At 44.3% G+C, this 16,409-nt stretch overlaps 1 protein-coding gene across 9 annotated transcripts in view; it reads left to right on the plus strand.

The window, feature by feature from the left end:
* Positions 1–16,409, plus strand: part of SOX5 (SRY-box transcription factor 5) — a 749,551-nt gene that overhangs the window by 465,870 nt on the left and 267,272 nt on the right. The window lies entirely within an intron of this gene.

Genomic DNA, 16,409 nt, shown 5'->3' on the forward strand with positions numbered 1-16,409 from the left:
TGTAACACTAATTTGTTTTTGTACCCCATCCTTCTGGGTTACCCCAGCCACTCTAGGTGGCTTCCAGTATAATATACAAAAGCACAACACAGCAGAACATCACTCATTAAAAGCATCCCAATACAGAGCTGCCTTCAGATGTCTATGGAAGGTGGTGTAATTATTTATCTTTTCAGCATCTGGCGGGAGGGTGTTCCACAGGGCGGGCGTGACTACCGAGAAGGCCCTTTGCCTGTTTTCCTGTAACTTCACTTCTTCCAATGAAGCAATAACAACTAGAGGGCCACAGTTCCCCAATCCTGGTTTAATGTTCTGTGAAAATAAGACCACCGTTTCTGTGTTCCAAATACAGAAGCAAACGTATTTGCATTCCTTGTTCTATCTCTCTCCTTTCCCCATAACACTAACTTTGGATTGTAAGACATATGTCTATTGATTTTTTGCCCCTTCCATTTCAATAGACTGTTTGCATAGCTTAAGAAGGTTGAGCCAAATCGTACTCCTGATGTTCTTGGCTGTGACAATCAGTTCTGTTGGGTTTTCTGAGTAATTTTAGTTTGAATTGATTTGTATTGTATTGTAAAGTTCTTCACACTGTCTGTCATCGTGGATGACTCCAACACAGCTTACAAGTACCGTGATTTAATTAATAAATGCTGAATAGCACTTCTTCAGCACCCAAGTTGGAAACTGCAGCACAATATCCACAAAATCCCACAGGCACTGAGCCATATGCACCTGCATTGTGTCCAGTGGTGCTCCCAACCTGCGGACAAAATAAGAGGGGTGTTCAACTTCTGTGCTCTGTGCCCAGGCATTCTTCACATTGGCTCACTGTGGCAGCACTGCAACAATTTGTTTCCAAATGTGGTGTAGTGGTGAAGAGCAGTGGACTCGTAATCTGGTGAACCGGGTTCGCATCTCCGCTCCTCCACATGTAGCTGCTGGGTGACCTTGGGCTAGTCACACTTCTCTGAAGTCTCTCAGCCTCACTCACCTCACAGAGTGTTTGTTGTGGGGCAGGAAGGGAAAGGAGAATGTTAGCCGCTTTGAGACTCCTTAGGGTAGTGATAAAGCGGGATATCAAATCCAAAATCATCTTCTTCTTCTTCTTCTTCTTCTTCTTCTTCTTCTTCTTCTTCTTCTTCTTCTTCTTCTTCTTCTTCTTCTACCTTTTGCTTACCTGTTCCGCAGCTTGTACCCCCAGCCTAGTTTAGCTTAACCTGCCTGGTTCAAGTGGTTCTGTTCCAGCTGTATTCAGGATGGGCTGGGTGGGTGGGGGGAGAAAGAGAGATTGGAAAGAAGGGAGCAGGTTGAGAGAATACCATGTTGAGTGGGAAGCCATGCAAGGCTCCAGAGACTCCATTAAGCAAAGGTTACGCTTAGACATAAGAATAGTAACAGAGCTTATGCATTATCTGAGCTCCACTAAAATGAAAATGTATAGCACAAACAAAAGACTTACAGCTTTGTGAAGAGATGAGGGAAGAGGTGGGGGTGGCGCAGAGAGAGAGAGAGAACCACAGAACATTGGGGCTTTTAAACAAATGTATGCAACAGAAAAACCTTTTCTTCCCTCCAGCCATTGTTCTATTGTCTTTCAAAGGCCATTAAAATGAACAGCAGGTTCTGATGAAAATTTCATTAAGCTCTAGTTAAATCATTATGAGGGTGCCATATTCATGCCTCGGCTTTTTCCTCCATCAAGGAGACACACACAAAAACCTGAATTAGAAAATGTGGTGGGTTTTATCTCAACTTCAACTCCCCTCACTAATAATAATAATAATAATAATAATAATAATAATAATGCAAATCGAGAAGTTGGAAGAGGAAGAGGAAGGTTGAATGGGGAAGCTGCGAAAGGGTGTAACATTGGTGCATCTTCTTAGAAGTAAGGGGTAGTGAGTGAGAAAAAATGTAAAAGTATTAAAATGGCAGGGGGTGATATTTGCATTTTAAGACATCCTCGCCTTTTCTCAGACTGATACCACCCACCCACCCAGTTTAGAAAATGGCTAATTAACCATTCATCCTTATGTGAGGTGGAAGCCTGGTGGGTCTCAAAAAGGAGGACTCTTGTTATCTGCAATAATTTATTTGCAATGGCGTTGGAGGTTTAGATTGTCTAGTTAAATAGAAAATAAAAGAGAAATCTCACCAAAGGGGAAAGATTTCATTTTGGGAAAGATAGTACTTCTCAGTGTACAGATCAGCACATAATATATTATTGGATTCTCAGTTGTATCAGCCTGTTACAATAAATGTAAAACCCACATAGACAACCAAATGATGCTGGAGTGAGCACTAGCATCCTGGAGTAGCTTGGATGTCTGTGTCATCTTGCAAAGTGGTAAGGATAAATCTTATAATAAATCTGGTTTGATATGTAGTATTATGCATGATGAAATGCCTTTTTTTCTCCCCTCCCTCGAGACAATTGAGTAGAATGTGGTTAATAAATTATAATTAGTTATCATCGATAATACTATCATTACATAATACATTATTATTATTATTATTATTATTATTATTATTATTATTATTATTATTATTATATCATCATCATCATCATCATCAATACTATTATTTCTGTACCCACTACAGTCCATCATAAATAGTCACAGAGCCTCCTGTTCTTTAAGGAGATGTTTTTTACAAAGCATCTTCCCTGGCTCCACATTTCTTCGTTTTTCTTTAACTTTTCTAAAATACATACTACAACATTAAACCATGCCAACTATGTCTCACTGAAATCATGGGTGCTAAACATGGTGCTTCACTGAACTGGGTATAGACTCACTCAAGCTCAGAGCAGACCCATTGAAATCATGACCAATTGAAGTTACATTGATTTCAATTAGGCATCCCCCACTCATGTGTGTTCTACTTACACCTGTCTGCACATATGCGCGGGGCCGGGAAATATATAAATAGCATTATACCAGTCAATTGTGGGAGAGAGCTGGAGAGTCCTTGTGGCTTGTGGTGAGACCCTCCCTGGAACCCCAAAACATCAGTTAGGTAGGGTGGAGAAAGCCCCCCAAAAGACCAGAGGTGCAACAGAGCTTTGTTTGCGCTGCCCAGCCACCCCGTCTAACAGTTGAGGCATGGGGTAACACAGCAGCTGCAGCCGCTTCCTGAGTGTCCGACAGCCACCAGCTGGCCCCAGAGCTTCAACACTAGCTGAAAAGAGAGTTGTGTGGAGATAGAGAGAAGGAGAGAGCTGGAGAGCAAGGGGAAACTGGCATTTAGAAGCTTTGTAGAGGCTTTTTAGAGGGTGTTCCCCATTTTATGTGGCTTCACTTATGCATGCGGAGGCCCAGAACACGTAAATGGGGGGACAACTGTATACTAAGGAGGACTAAGTCTGGATCCATCCTATTGATTCCTGGTTGCCATCCAAGTAAGGCATACTTAGAGCAGACCAGCTGAAATCAACTGACTTACCGTATTTTTTGCTCTATAAGACGCACCAGACCATAAGACACACCTAGTTTTTGGAGGAGGAAAACAAGAAAAAAAATATACACAGTGAAAGCAGTGATCCCTCTTGCTGTTCTGGCTTCTGGGATAGCTGCGCAGCCTGCATTCGCTTCATAAGACACGCACATATTTCCCCTTACTTTTTAGGAGGGAAAAAGTGAGTCTTATAGAGCAATAAATATGGTAAGTTAGCCAATATTGATTTCAGCAAATCTACAACCCTTTTGCAGCAATGCCAAACACATGAATTGGTGAACAAGCTCCACTGAAAACCATTGAAATCATTTCTTGAGTGAACATGGATAGGATTGACTGAGTGCAGAGTCTCTGAAATGCAGGTTGATTGAACAGTTGCTGACTTGGGCGATGGCTGCTTGACTGCACACTCAACTTCCAAATGTTCAGTGTCTGCTGACATTATACTTCGTGCACTTCAAGGCTTTCATGAGTTGATAATGGCGATCAGATGCTGAAACGTCCATGCACACTGAAGGAAAAACAAAACACTGGAACAATGCCGCAGCAATGCAGTGGTGTTCCATTATAACCGCTAAGATGTGTCAACTGAACTTAGGAAGTCCAAATTCAAGCTATGTGGAAGAGTACTTCTTCACTTCATAATCCATGAAACCAAAGCATTTCCATTGCGTGTAGCACTAGATAACTGGGTTGCGGCTGAAAATGGCAATCTCTTCCAGTTGAGAAACTCCCAAGAATTCAGGTCAGATCCATGCCATCTCAAACTTGTGTGAATCAGAATCCGCAGTTAGTGCAGAATGCTGCAGCACGATTGCTGACAGAAGTGAGAACTTATCAACACAGAACAGAGATCTGCGCTGGTTGCTGATTTGCTACCCGGCCAAGTTCAATAAGTTTCTGTTAGTATGTAAAGCCAGTTTACCTGAGAGATTGCAGAATGGGCACAGTGACAGGAGGTACATAATTCTCATTCTGCATTTATGTGGAACTTCCTGGCATTAGGCAAGCACCTTCACTGTACTTTTTTTGGTGCCTTCTAAGAATACTTTTTGTATAGACAAGCCTACTCATATATGCATAATATTCACAAGTGTTTTGATCTGTTTCTAACTTACCACTGATTTTCATCATTATTTGATGGAAGTTTTGAAATAGCTGTTTTTAACTGATTTTACTTTTGCAATTTTATTGTTGCATTCGTTTTTGTAAACCACTTTGAGGCAGTTTTTCAATAGTCAAGTGATATATAAGTTTTGTGAAATAAATAAAAATACATAAAAATAGGCATTTTGAAATAAATGTTAGAAATGTGTGTGCTGAAAGGAAATAAAAGGAAATCGTTTTAAGGACACACATTTTAAAGCATATTTAAATGTGATATATAATAATAATAATAATAATAATAATAATAATAATAATAATAATAATAATAATAATATATTTATACCCTGCCCATCTGGCTGAGTTTTGTGAAGAAATCATATTATATATATGATTTAATGACTTAAAGCACAGTTACAAATGACAGAATAGAACGTAAGTTGAATAAAACAGCAAACTAGGTGCACTTTTTGTTTACAAAAAAAGGAGACAGTCACAAAGAGGAGAAAGTTAGTTTTGCAGACTTAACAGGCTATCACCCCCACTTCAATATTTTAGTGCCACAAATTGTGGTGTAGTAAGTCTACCCAAAACAATTTCTGTGGTTTTGGGGGCATCAAAGACCCTCTCTGTCTTGCTCCATACACAATGGAAGCTGCACAGATTCCATCAAATCCACCAACCGGCTTCACTCTCTTTAGGACTCTGCTACACTGCGTTAATTTACTGGATATTGTCCATGCCATAACTTTGCTCCACCCACCCAGTAAAGTAAATGGTATGATGTATTGAGCACTAATTAATGTAGAAGTGGACTTTATTGGAATGGACACAGGAGAAAGTAGCACAGACCAGACATAGGCTGTTTTGCCCATCTCTAGATGTGGCCTCATCAAGTTGTCTCTTCTCATAAAAGCCAAAGATATGGAGCGCTGGAGAAGAACACAAGAAGAGCCCTGCTGGATCTGGCCAAAGTACCATTGAATCCTGTTGTAGAGGGCCATAGTTGAGTGTTAAGGAATCTGTGTCACATACAGGAGGCCCTAGGTTCTGTCCCTGGCATCTCCAGGTAGGGTTGACAATGTGCCATCCCTGAAACCCTTGACAGCCTGCCAGTCAGTGCCCACAATACTGACCTAACTGGACAAATTTTCTGACTCAGCTTCCTATGGTCTCAGCAAGATGCAGAACCTGAGTGTAGCCGCATTCTCCACACCAGCATTTCCTAGAAACTGGCATTCAGAGGCGCAATATCATTACCTGCATCATAGGTTTTCCTAACTAGATATTATGAATAAAGGAGGGAAAATGAGATATGGGTCTGCCGTTTTCTGTGGCAGACCTATGATCTTCATTGCATCTAATTGCATCCTAAACCCGTACATTAAAACATAAATTTGTCTGCCATTCCAATAACCTTATATTTGTACATTTAGCCGCTGCACATTGAGATATATTTTTCAATGCGTCTGATGACCAAGCACTATAATTTTCAGTATTGCACCTCTCAGAATATGCCAGCAAAGTTGTACCCAATCAAGAAAGTAGTATTTTATCAACCAAAGAGGTATGTTAAGAGGATATGCTTCAGAATAAGTTACAAAATAAGGGCAAAGCACTAATGCATACACTTGCACAGGGTGAGAAAATTGATCAAGCTGGAGATTGTGATGTTTTCTTATGACTTGGGGTTGCCTACATTGGTTCAGGGGTGTTGCTCAAGCTATGGGAAGCTATGGTTTGAATAAGACAAGAAGTAATAAATGAAGTCTCGTGTGTGGTAGCAGGTTGGAACACACACAAGTCTTGGACACAATAATTCTTTATAGGCTCTTCTGGATGAAGCCCATTTGTTTTCTCAATGTCAAGCATAACTTGAGAATCAAGCTTCACACTGGGAGGGATGTAAGTAGGCAACATTTTCCATTCTGCCCTGGATTTGTCCTCTTCAGCACTATTTTGCTGAGGGTTGTTGGCCGCCAAAAACGACATTATTCATCTCTCTGTCCACGGTGGCAAAATTGCATCGCTACGTTGTTCCACCCCATACATTTTAGTGCAAAGGAAATGCAATGCAAATGTGTGTGTGTGTGTGTGTGTGTGTGTGTGGATTCAGTTGTGTATCATTTGTGGGTTGAAAGCACCAACAACATGGGACAGATAAGCCCCTTCCATTTCAAATTCTGTGACATTTCTAAACCTCCTGATAGAATGAAGTTCTGCACTTGGAAAGCCATTTCCACTTGGAAAGCCTCATATAATTCCTTGCAGATTTTAAAAAGATGTTCTATTTCATGCCACTTTCTCCAGTGTCTCTCCCTTGTTTCTCTCTCTCCATGATATCTGGTGAGATGTAGCCTGCTGTAGCTTCCCTGCCCCTGCCTCCTTCTCTTATTTTTCTCTGTCATTGTTTGGCTACTGCTTAATGTGAGCAGATAGTGCAAATCTGAGCCATTTCAGCCAAGTGTTTTTGTGGACATAGAATCTGGAGAGTTTGATTTCCCACTGATGCACTCTACATCAGTGCTACTTTAGCAGCCATACCCCCAAAGGCATAAATCTATTACTGAAGTCACCCAGTGTTATTGTAAAGGAAGCATCCTCCTCTCTCTAACTTGGGTTTCGGGAGAAGAAGAGTCAGTCCCCTTCTATTTCTGGTGTACAATAATGAAGATAATGGGAGTGGGTTTGGAGAAGGCTTATAGGTTGTGACAGACCTCCAGCCCTTACACTGTGGGTTGCCTGTTGACCATGGCATTTCTCTTCCAGCTAAAATCATTAGTGGGGAGAGATACAAGCCTGTTTTCCCCTCCTCCTGTTCCCTTGCTCCAGGAGGACAGACTTCTGTGTTCTCCCCAGGCCCAGAAGGCAGATGAAAACATGGGGCATGGCACAAGTTCATAACAGAGGCAGATTAAGGGCAGCGCAACCGGCTCCGCTGCACTGGGCACCAAGCCTAGGGGGCGCTGCAGGGCGTTGCAACTATGACATAGTGAATTGAGCAGAATGGAAGGCGAGAGGCAGGGGCAGTCCAGAATTTGGCCTCGCACAATTTGAATGACCAAATTTGAATGACCAAAGTCTGCTCCTGTTCATAAGAGCAAAAAACAAACAAACCCAAACAACCACTTGACTTTTCCCTAGTTTGGTTGGATTGTAGGGGTTTTGTTTTTTTTACTATGTAGCCCTTTATCTCTTTCCAGATAGACTGAAATGTCCAGCATGGATGATGTAATTCACCATATTAACTTTTGCAAAATGTTATAAAATATAGAAAGCTTTTATTTTTACAAACTAATTTGTCATGCTCATCATTAGTTCAACTTCCTAACGTTGTAGGATTAAGTTGTGGTTTTCAACTCCCTACACTGGCTGGAGTTGCAGGCAGGAGTCTTTTCCCAACCCTAGCTGGCGATGCTGTTGGGGATTGATCCTGCGGCCTTCTGCATTCAAAGCATGTGCTCTCTGCCATTGAGCTATGGCTCTTCCTCTCGTACTCATTTGAACAGGAGCTTATATTTCCTTCATAAGCGCTGCAAACACCATCCTTTATTATACCAAGCTTGGGTGTATAGAACTATTTTACGGTGAGAGTAATGATTAGGGTCTTAGCCAGAAACACCTCAGGGGTCAGCAAACGTTTTCAGCATGGGGCCGGTCCACTGTCCCTCAGACCTTGTGGGGGGCCGGACTATATTTTGGAGGGGGGGGGGAAATGAACGAATTCCTATGCCCCACAAATAACCCAGAGATGCATTTTAAATAAAAGGACACATTCTACTCATGTAAAAAAACACTGATTTCCGGACCGTCCACGGGCCAGATTTAGAAGGTGATTGGGCTGGATCCGGCCCCCGGGCCTTAGTTTGCCTACCCATATATTAGTTCTTAGGCCTATCTCCCAAGAGTATTCCTATTTACATTCACATTACAAATCAGAACACCTATAGGATTTGTTTTGCAGAATTTCTGATATCTCTGTGATGGAGTGTAGAGGAAGAGAAGGACCGTATTAGATTCTGACAACCTTAGTTGAAATGAGAACTGCCCATAATACTATCAAACTTTTTAATCACCATCTCTTGTTAGGGAATCAAGAGGTTTGCCTCTTTCATGAGCCACCGGTATTCCAAAGGAGATCATTAATGGACACAACAAGAGAAGGCCCTTTGAAATAACAGGTTCTTTTTTGAGGGGGGAGAGATCTGATGAGGTGAAGAAGGAAAAAAGAGGGGAGGGGTGAAATAAAGCAATCAGAACCTGGGGAAAAGCCTCGGGATACTCTAATTGGCTGAGGTTTGAGTCTCGTTTGTTTGGTTCATCCTCACCTTCGCCTTTGACGAAGCCTGCACTAAAGAGACTTTGTAAATGCTTTTTCCACTGAAGGAGAAACAAGGGTACTTTGCAACTGAGGGCTTTCAAGTTTGGTTCCCCACACTCTTCCGCTGCTGGGAAGGGTGCTGCACCACGGCCACGTTTCTCCTCAGCGAAGCTTTATTCTGGGGGGGGGGGGAGCTACAGTGGGGAAAAACCAACAACACCAACCTGCGTCTCATCTTGTAGAGCAAGCCAGCGCGTAACCCTGGAGCACCTTTTTCTCTCTCAAAAGCACCACCATATGGAGATGCACAAACACACAACTGATGATTAAAGAGGAAGGGGTGGGGGTGGGGAGTTAAGAGAAAGGAAGACGTACGAGAACAGGAGCCATGCCTGTGCAAAAAAGGAAGCCCTTAAATGCTGTGGTGGTGTTATTGAGGGTTCTGACGTTATGATAGAATGTGTGCAGTTTGAAGCCTTGCCAGTTCTTCCTGCTTCAAAGCGGTTGGCCCATTTGTCACCTTCAAGAGTTCTCTCCCCCCCCCCATCTACTAATAATTGAATACTGAGAGTGAAAAGTTGATTCCAGTCAATGGTTCTTTTTTGTTGTTGTTGTTGTTGCTGCTCCCCTTACCTCTTCGGTGTTTCTTAGAATGCTTTCCAAGCCTCTCTTGCTTTACATCCTCAAAAGGTTTGGAGCGTCTGTAGGTTTTGGTTTTCTGGGCTGATAAAAGACAGCTAAGATGTTGATAAGGCATCTTCAAATGCAAAAGAAACTAAAGGGGGTCAAGTGAGAGAGTTTGTAGTAAAACTTTGCTTTTGGCTGAAAGGCTGTTTTCGTCTGCCTCTTTTCCTCTGTGTGATGGAACGAAAGTGGCTTCTTATAGTTTGGCAATTAATGACTAGGGCTGCTTTGCCCAGTTAAAGAACTCTTACATGGACTGGGGATATGAGTTCAGGCTGTTACATTATTAGAATCATAGAGTTGGAAGTGCCATCCAGCCCAACCCTCTACCATGTGTGAATCAAAGCTACAGAAACCCTGATATACGACCATCCAACTTCTGTTTAAAAACCTCTAAAGGAGGAGAGTCAAGGACATTCTGCATTAGGTTGCCCCACTGTCTTGCCATCAGAAACTCTTCCCAATGTTTAGTTGGAATCTCCTTCCTTATCATTCAAATCCATTGCTTTGGGACTTACCCTCTGGAGGAGCAGGGAAATAGGTTTATTTCTGAGCCCCAGCAATAGGTTGGACAATCTAGGCTAGGATTCCAATCCTAACTTCCCTTCATAGGGAGTAAGCAGCGCTGAATTTCTGTGTGTGATCCAAGGGAGAGTGTCTCTCCTTAAAGTAATACAGTGGACGCTCAGGTTGCGAACGTGATCCGGGCGGGATGCATGTTTGCAACCTGCAGCATCCGTAACCCACAACAGCACATCTGTGCACATGCAGATTGTCATTTGGCGCTTATGCACATGCACGACCGCTAAAACCCGGAAGTAACCCGTCCTGGTACTTCCAGGTTTCGACAGTCCACTACCCGAAAAAATGCAACCTGAAGCGTCTGTAACCCAGGGTATGACTGTACTAATAATCCTGTTAGATTTATATTCCATTCCCTTCAAGGTGGTGTACATCATTGTTCTCTCCCCCCCCCCGTCCATGTTATCCTCACAACAACCCAGTGAGGTAGGTTAGGCTGAGAGCGTGTGTGACTGACCCAAGGTCCCGTGGTAAGCTTAATGCTCATGTGGGGATTTGAACCACGGTCTCCCAGGTCCTAGTCCAACACTCTACAGTGCTGGGTCACTAAAAATGGTGATTGGTGCGCACAGTTTTTATAAGATCACAAGAAGAGCCTTGGAAGGTCTATCATGGACACCACAGGTGTCTCCAGGAAGCCTATATTAAGGACACAAAAGCTAATTTCTGAGCAGTTCAGAGACATAGCATATAGCCACCACGGCTAGTAGCCATTGATCAGGGCAAATTTCTTCACTGATTAAAAGTTACATTAATTGATCTAGCATATGAATTAACAAATGCTGCATCCTTATTAATTATAATACAAATGAGAGATGCTAGCGTAGTCCGGCTGGTTCCATTTCTAATGCAGATGTTTTTAATTCTGCCACTGCAAACACTGGCCCCAGTCCCAACTCCTATCCAATTTGCACTCTGTCTGGGAGCTCAGAAATGATCTGTGCGCAAACTCTTAGCACAAGCTAGGCATGTGGATGGGTGTGGTAGAGCCAGGATTAAGAATGGAGGAGGCCAGCTAAATTGGCATTCCCACTGAAAGCAATCGACGGGAGCTGTGATTGATTTATATTACAACTTCTAAAACCATTGGGTACCCAGCACTCTTTGTGGAGTTTCCATGGATTTCTTAACATTACTGGGTAAGGAAAGAAAGTAAGTCAACAGAAAGTTGGAGAGAGGTCTTGAACACCCTCTCATACCCATCAACTGCCCCAATTAAGTCCGGACAACCCAGGGAATACGTGTGTCTCACTTTTGGTCATCAACATGTTGGAGGATATGACATCCCATTTTATTAACACAGATATTAATTACTTACAGGTCCCTACATATGTATCCCCTCACCAGCAAAGTCCAAGCAAAGGCTTGGTTTTTTTTGCAGCTCCAGACATCTGACAGGCTTGAGTTACAGGGTGCTAGATTTTGATTGAACACTGGAGGGACAGTGAGCACAGTTTAATATAAACATATAAAATCTGTTTAAAACATACCAATAATTATAATTAAGTTATTATTTGGTTGTTTCGTTTGTCCAATTCCCCCACCCCCACTGCTAATGACCCTGGAGGCTCCTTCGTTGAGCAGGATCTTATTTTTACCCCTTACCTTTGGTTCATGGCAGGGCTGGGAACCTTAATCAGCCTGAGGGCCGGACACCAGCATGGGGAACCTTCTGGGGGCCAGTGGTGGGTTGGGACAGGGGGAAAAGTGTGAGGAGCAATGAGCATAGATTGCATACCAGCTAGATGTTTCCATCCACACCTCTCTCCATCCAACCATCCAGCCACCTGAGCACGCAAGAAGCACTATGACACTTCGTGGGCACATTCTAGGTGGGCAAAAGCACTTGAGGAGGACACAGAGCAGGTCGTAGAGAAGGCATGGCCTGGGCAGAGTCTCAGGGGCCACGTAAGGAGACCCAGAGGGCTGCAGGAGCTTCCTCACCCCTCGATTATAGCATCCAGTAGCCTTGATTATACAATTTAGTATTGGCTCTTTCTTCCCAGATGCTCACGCCAACTGAGCATCTTCCCAAGTACCCAGCAGCGACCCGGCCTGAGGTTGATTTCACACTGAGTGTCTTTTGACAGAAGCCGTGAGCCTTGCTTTCCAGGTTGTCTTCTGAGGCGCCTCTGACCCGGCATGTTAATGTGCAAATATTCACCGCAGATGGTGCCAGTCTATTCTGCCCACTCCACAGCCTTTTAGGGGATGCAATTTATGCAGGAATAAAGAGGCAGCCACCTGTTTCCTAGGCCTCTTGTCGTGCCTCTTTGGAAAGTCTGCTAGGCCCTCAGTGAATAGTAACCTCCTAATCTGCCCTGCGTTTATCTGGGGCCTATCTGTCGGCAAGCGAAAGGGTTCCTCTCCACCACTTCCCAAAACACACACACACACAGAGGCTCTTCTTTTCCCTCTCTCTCCCACCCGAGGCAATTGTCATGACCGTGCATATTAAAATTAATCAGACCTCCTAGGCCTGTGTGGCTGTGTGTTTTTCAACATGAAGAAGTGGCTATCAAGCGCTTGCCCTAATTAAAGAGGCCTGCTTGGCTTAGCTCTAGTGGGTGCTTGGTCTCTTTCCTCCCTAATAGGAGATGCTTGCGAAGGAGGCACGGACAGCTCCACGGTGCCAGAGGGCTCACTTGAAAGTTTTTGGTGCCACCTGTGCCCACTGTGTTGAGGGCTGGAGAGCTCCCCGGATCCTCCCCTAACTGCCCTGTTTGAGGAGGAGGGAATGAGCGGCAGGAAATTATAGCCAAGTAAGTGAGAGGAGACGATGAGTGGAGGCTGAGAGGCTAGGCTGAGCATCCGAGCTGGCTTGTTTTAAGGTGATTAAGATGCCCTGAAAGTTCGGTGCATCTGCCTTTGGAGCCAAGTCTGTTCCAAACGCACAACTGGGACTCTGCTCACCACATGCTGATTTTATGAACACCACATTGGTAGACACAGACAGAGATTTCTTATCAGTTGAAAGTTAGTGCCTTTGGGGCTGAAGGGCTGTGAATGGGAGAGAAACCTATTCAGGGCCCGTTTGACATCAACAGCCTACGTAATTCACACTTTGTAAGCCAGTGCAGAAACCAAAGCATAGCTCTACTTCGAAATTCACACTTCTCTGAACTTTGCAGTGCTCATCTCTGCCCAAATAATGTGTGCAACAAAGTGCATGTCAGTGAAAAGCATGGGCACAAATAGATATGCTAGAGAAACCAATGTACAAAAATGTGTTCTGTTAGGTGCAATTTTGCATTCCTGCAAGCAATTTTTCTTAACAATGCATCTTTGGATAAATGTACAGAAGAATGTGTGCAACTTTTCATGGGAATGGCTAAATTGGCAAACGTATGTGGGAACGGAACAAGCCAAATTTAAGATTGGAAAACTGACATCCATCCATCCTTATGGCTGAATAGGATTGGTGTGAGATTGTGGGGTGGGGAGTAGCTCACAATGCAAACTGTACACATTGGAAAAAAATACTGCGTCCTTTCAAGTTAGGTGCATGGTTTGCCACTCTTACCCTGTCATGAGCAAATGCCTAGTCTGGGGCCACTCTTGGAAAGTTTGCTCTAGCTTCTTCCACCCTTCTAAATGGGTTTCCTCTGGGTACACATTCTGCCCTTTGGAACCAGCTTTCCAGGATTTCAGATGGGAGTGAATGCTCTACCACTGAGCTATGATCCTTCCCACGGCTGAAAGCAGTAGTGTGGGTATGTGGATCTTTGGTCTGATCCAGAAGACTCTTATCATGTAGGCTCCCTCTTCATTGCTGACTGACCAGTACAGGGTTCATTTAATTATTTCATTGCTACCCTTTCTCTCCCTGAAGGAGCTCAGTGAAGCACAAATGTTTCTCCCCTTCTTTTTGTCCTGGGTTAGGCTGGGAGAAGGTGGTGCTGTGGGTTAAACCACAGAGCCTAGGACTTGCCGATCAGAAGGTCGGCGGTTCGAATCCCCACGACGGGGTGAGCTCCCGTTACTTGGTCCCTGCTCCTGCCAACCTAGCAGTTCGAAAGCACGTCAAAGTGCAAGTAGATAAATAGGTACCACTCCGGTGGGAAGGTAAACGGCGTTTCCATGTGCTGCTCTGGTTCGCCAGAAGTGGTTTAGTCATGCTGGCCACATGACCTGGAAGCTGTACGCCGGCTCCCTCGGCCAATAAAGTGAGATGAGCTCCGCAACCCCAGAGTTGGCCACAACTGGACCTAATGGTCAGGGGTCCCTTTACCTTTACTAGGCTGGGAGAGAAGGCTAATAACAGCCCCAAGGTTTCACCTTAATGGCTGAGTGGGGTTTTGAACCCATGTCTCCCTACAGCCACTCCAACACTCTGACAAATTACACAGTGTTGGTTCTCAGCCTTCTTCCAGTCACTGCACTGGACTAGCAGTTGATCTCAGCTGTGGACCAGTCAGTGCAAGTCAGACGTATATGCAAATGAATACATTTGGGACCTGGATAGGAAGAATTGTCATGTGGGAAGAATAAAAGGGAATTGCTGAACCCCCCTTGGGGGAAGGCGATAGCTCAGTGGTAGAGCACATAAAATAATGATAAACTGACAGCTTGGTGTAATAAAGTAGTGTGTGTGTGTGTGTGTGTGTGTGTGTGTGTGTGTGTGTGTGTGTGTGTGACACACACACACAAACACAGAGAGACTATTAAGACTATTACGTTGCATTCAGAAAATCCCAGGTAAAATCCCTAGCATTCCCAGGTTCCCTACTAGACAACCTGGGGAGCTGCTGCCGGTCAGTTTAGACAATACTGAGCTAAATGGACCAGTACTCTGAATTGGCTCAAGGCAGTTTTATATGTGCCATTTTAAAGGCTGCACGTCTGTATGATTACTTTCTCCATGTTATATTTCTAAGGAAGGAAAGAGATGCTTCACAATCAAAACAACCTTATGCCTCTTCCAGAAAGTGTCTGGCCCTACAAGGCGGAGAGCCAGCTCTTGGGACCCTCAGACAGACACCAGTGGGGGGCTTAGCCTTGCATGCAAAAGGCCTCGGCTTCATTCCCTGGCGTCTGCGGGCAAAGCTGGCAAAGCCTCCTGCCTGAGGCCCTGCTGACAGTCAGTGCCGACAGTCCCGGGCTAGGTACGAAGCAGCTTCCTCGGGTTCCTGTGTTCTGCCCAGGTTGCTGTTTGTTGTTCTGAAATCGGAATACAAACTGTGCAGCAGGAGCCCCTGTAGAATGAAAAAAAGAAAGGGCAGAGAGCAGGAGGGATAGAACAAGGACCGGGGGCTGGGAGGGGGGCGTGTGCACAGGGAAACCCTTTGCGAATCAACACAGCTTTCATCGCACCTATTGTTCCGTTTGTTTACTAGGTGCTATTCAATGTTCGGTTCGGGGTGGGGGGAGGCGGGGGAGGGCGAAAGGCTTTGCAAGTTCCACAGAGGGAGAGAAACCTTTTCTTGAACTTCCATCCTTCTGCTTTTGTCATGGATCAGAAACAACAATGGCAACAAAAGTTCCTCCCCCCCCCCTCCAGTTCCCTGTTATGCATTCGTTGCTACCTGACTCCTACTGAAGGTCTCTCTCCCCCCCCACACACACACTTTCTCTTCTTCCTTTAGCATTATGATTATTATTACCATTCCTTGGAGCTGATTTGACATGGGCGCATATTTCATGAAAGGCTATTGACAAGGGTCCCTTTTTGTCGGATAAAACGGCACTGGGTGATCTAATGGGCAAGGTTAACTGCACTCTGCTTCTTGGGGGGGTGGTACCCCTGTCCCACTGCTGAGATTTTGCTTCATTTTCTTTCTACTTTTCTTTCTGGCTTTTTCTTTCCCTCTCTGCCCACCCCCCCTTGCAGAAATTTCTCTCCCTTCGCCAGCTCCCCGGTTTGTTTTGTTTAATCGGAGAGGGGAAGCAGTAGCCGCTAGAACAGAAAACCCCCTCTGTGGCTCCTTTCAAATAATGTGCTGTTAGCGCTTGTGCGACACAGCGCACGGCTTTCTGAAATGTTTAGCCTTGATTTAATTCGTATTTAAGGTCTCCCCTCCCAGCGCATTAATATAATGTCAGTGTAGAATGCATTGCGCGCCGTAATTACTGAAGAGAGCAGTAGTTGGGGGAAAACAGACGGTAATTGAACACATGGCTGTTTATTACAACAGGACAGTGCTCCTACGCTGGTATTTAGGGCATTAATAGGGAAGAATTGATTTGTTGTTTTAAGATGAATTCAATCACTGTTACTTAGGCCTTTGTTTGCTGTGGCCGAGTTATGCTTTGTTTG

Source organism: Podarcis melisellensis (genome assembly GCF_964234715.1).
Source record: "Podarcis melisellensis genome assembly, chromosome: 10".
In the NCBI taxonomy this organism is placed as follows: domain Eukaryota; kingdom Metazoa; phylum Chordata; class Lepidosauria; order Squamata; family Lacertidae; genus Podarcis; species Podarcis melisellensis.